General features: G+C 39.5%; 1 long non-coding RNA gene across 1 annotated transcript; it reads left to right on the top strand.

Moving 5' to 3' along the window:
* The first annotated feature begins 1,155 nt into the window (after positions 1-1,155).
* LOC121841384 lies at positions 1,156-1,613 on the top strand. The gene is made up of 2 exons (XR_006080386.1): positions 1,156-1,346; positions 1,538-1,613. It is a non-coding gene; the product is annotated as an uncharacterized LOC121841384 (long non-coding RNA).
* Positions 1,614-3,907: the final 2,294 nt, after the last annotated feature.

Below are 3,907 nucleotides of genomic sequence, written 5' to 3'. Positions count from 1 at the left end.
ACTACAGTCGTATGTGAAAAATAGGCTATTCAAAAATGTGGGCACCCTTGTCATTCTGTTGGTTGGAATACCTGTAACTACTTAGCACTGATTAATTGGAACACACAATTGGTTTGGTGAGCTCATTAAGCCTTGAACTTCATAGACAAGTGCATCCAATCATGAGAAAAGGTATTTAAGGTGGCCACGTGCAAGTTGTTGTTCTCTTTGACTCTCCTCTGACGAGTGGCAACATGGGGGCCTCAAAACAACTCTCAAATGACCTGAAAACAAAGATTGTTCAACATTGTGGTTTAGAGGAAGGCTACAAAAAGCTATTGCAGAGATTTAAGCTGTCAGTGTCCACGGTGAGGAACATAGTGAGGAAATGGAAGACCACAGGCACAGTTCTTGTTAAGGCCAGAAGTGGCAGGCCAAGTAAAATATCGGGGAGGCAAAGGCGAAGGATGGTGAGAACGGTCAAAAACAGCCCACAGACCACCTCCAAAGACCTACAACATCATCTTGCTGCAGATGGTGTCACTGTGCATCATTCAACAATTCAGCGCACTTTGCACAAGGAGAAGCTGTATGGGAGAGTGATGCGGAAGAAGCCTTTTCTGCACACACCACGAACACAGTCGCTTGAGGTATGCAAACGCACATTTGGACAAGCCAGCTTCATTTTGGAATAAGGTGCTGTGGACTGATGAAACAAAGATTGAGTTATTTGGTCATAACAAGGGACTTATGTATGGTGGCAAAAGAACACAGCGTTCCAAGAAAAACACTTGCTACCCACAGTAAAATTTGGTGGGGGTTCCATCATGCTGTGGGGCTTTGTGGCCAGTGCCGGTACTGGGAATCTTGTTAAAGTTGAGGGTCGCATAGATTCCACTCAATATCCGCAGATTCTTGGGAATAATGTTGAAGAATCAGTCACAAAGTGGAAGTTACGCCGGGGCGGAATATTTCAACAAGACACTGACCCAAAACCCTCCTCAAAATCTACCCGGGCATTTAGAGGAACAAGTACAATGTTCTGGAATGGCCATCCCAGTCCCCAGACCTGAATATCATTGAGAATCTGAGGGATGATTTGAAGCGGGCTGTCCATGCTCGGCAACCATGAAACCTAACTGAACTGGAGATGTTTTGTAAGGAGGAATGGTCCAAAATACCTTCATCCAGAATCCAGACACTCATTAGAGGCTATGGGAAGTGTCTAGAGGCTGTTATTTTAGCAAAAGGAGGTGTGATGTTTCTATTGGGGTGCCCAAATTTATGCACCTGTCTAATTAAGTTTTGATGCATATTGCACATCAAATAAACCTCATTTCACGGCTGAAATATTACTGTGTCCATCAGTTATTTGATAGATCAAAATGAAATTGCTGATCCAAACACCCAATTATTTATCAATGGAAATCATGGACATTCCCAGGGGTGCCCAAACTTTTTCATACGACTGTAAGTATATACTGTAAGATCTGCTGTCATTTTTTTTATAGAACTATTCATTAACAGTTATATTAACGTTAAACAATTAAAAAAGTAGTAGGACTGGTTTTTATTTTTTAAGTTGAGGTTTGTTAAACGGACAACAGGGTCAAATAAAAGGATTACAAAACACAGACAACTCTTTATCACTCCAACGACGGCCTACTCTTCCAGAACTAGCATTTTAATTATTATTGTTTTAGAAGCACTATCACTCCAACGACGGCCTACTCTTCCAGAACTAGCATTTTAATTATTATTGTTTTAGAAGCACTATCACTCCAACGACGGCCTACTCTTCCAGAACTAGCATTTGAATTATTATTGTTTTAGAAGCACTATCACTCCAACGACGGCCTACTCTTCCAGAACTAGCATTTGAATTATTATTGTTTTAGAAGCACTATCACTCCAACGACGGCCTACTCTTCCAGAACTAGCATTTTAATTATTATTGTTTTAGAAGCACTATCACTCCAACGACGGCCTACTCTTCCAGAACTAGCATTTTAATTATTATTGTTTTAGAAGCACTATCACTCCAACGACGGCCTACTCTTCCAGAACTAGCATTTTAATTATTATTGTTTTAGAAGCACTATCACTCCAACGACGGCCTACTCTTCCAGAACTAGCATTTTAATTATTATTGTTTTAGAAGCACTATCACTCCAACGACGGCCTACTCTTCCAGAACTAGCATTTTAATTATTATTGTTTTAGAAGCTCTATCACTCCAACGACGGCCTACTCTTCCAGAACTAGCATTTTAATTATTATTGTTTTAGAAGCACTATCACTCCAACGACGGCCTACTCTTCCAGAACTAGCATTTTAATTATTATTGTTTTAGAAGCACTATCGCTCCAACGACGGCCTACTCTTCCAGAACTAGCATTTTAATTATTATCGTTTTAGAAGCACTATCGCTCCAACGACGGCCTACTCTTCCAGAACTAGCATTTTAATTATTATCGTTTTAGAAGCACTATCGCTCCAACGACGGCCTACTCTTCCAGAACTAGCATTTGAATTATTATTGTTTTAGAAGCACTATCGCTCCAACGACGGCCTACTCTTCCAGAACTAGCATTTGAATTATTATTGTTTTAGAAGCACTATCGCTCCAACGACGGCCTACTCTTCCAGAACTAGCATTTGAATTATTATTGTTTTAGAAGCACTATCGCTCCAACGATGGCCTACTCTTCCAGAACTAGCATTTTAATTATTATTGTTTTAGAAGCACTATCGCTCCAACGACGGCCTACTCTTCCAGAACTAGCATTTTAATTATTATTGTTTTAGAAGCACTATCGCTCCAACGACGGCCTACTCTTCCAGAACTAGCATTTTAATTATTATTGTTTTAGAAGCACTATCGCTCCAACGACGGCCTACTCTTCCAGAACTAGCATTTTAATTATTATTGTTTTAGAAGCACTATCGCTCCAACGACGGCCTACTCTTCCAGAACTAGCATTTAAATTATTATTGTTTTAGAAGCACTATCACTCCAACGACGGCCTACTCTTCCAGAACTAGCATTTTAATTATTATTGTTTTAGAAGCACTATCACTCCAACGACGGCCTACTCTTCCAGAACTAGCATTTTAATTATTATTGTTTTAGAAGCACTATCACTCCAACGACGCCTACTCTTCCAGAACTAGCATTTTAATTATTATTGTTTTAGAAGCACTATCACTCCAACGACGGCCTACTCCAGACGTGTTTTTATCACTCCAACGACGGCCTACTCCAGACGTGTTTTTATCACTCCAACGACGGCCTACTCTTCCAGAACTAGCATTTTAATTATTATTGTTTTAGAAGCACTATCACTCCAACGACGGCCTACTCTTCCAGAACTAGCATTTTAATTATTATTGTTTTAGAAGCACTATCACTCCAACGACGGCCTACTCTTCCAGAACTAGCATTTTAATTATTATTGTTTTAGAAGCACTATCACTCCAACGACGGCCTACTCTTCCAGAACTAGCATTTTAATTATTATTGTTTTAGAAGCACTATCACTCCAACGACGGCCTACTCTTCCAGAACTAGCATTTTAATTATTATTGTTTTAGAAGCACTATCACTCCAACGACGGCCTACTCTTCCAGAACTAGCATTTTAATTATTATTGTTTTAGAAGCTCTATCACTCCAACGACGGCCTACTCTTCCAGAACTAGCATTTTAATTATTATTGTTTTAGAAGCACTATCACACCAATGACAGCCTACTCTTCCAGAACTAGCATTTTAATTATTATTGTTTTAGAAGCACTATCACTCCAACGACAGCCTACTCTTCCAGAACTAGCATTTTAATTATTATTGTTTTAGGAGCACTATCACTCCAACGACGGCCTACTCTTCCAGAACTAGCATTTTAATTATTATTGTTTTAGAAGCACTAT

Source organism: Oncorhynchus tshawytscha, linkage group LG30, assembly GCF_018296145.1.
Source record: "Oncorhynchus tshawytscha isolate Ot180627B linkage group LG30, Otsh_v2.0, whole genome shotgun sequence".
Lineage (NCBI taxonomy): Eukaryota > Metazoa > Chordata > Actinopteri > Salmoniformes > Salmonidae > Oncorhynchus > Oncorhynchus tshawytscha.
The sequence above is the reverse complement of the archived record's forward strand: the minus strand, read 5'-3'. Positions and strand labels throughout refer to the sequence as shown.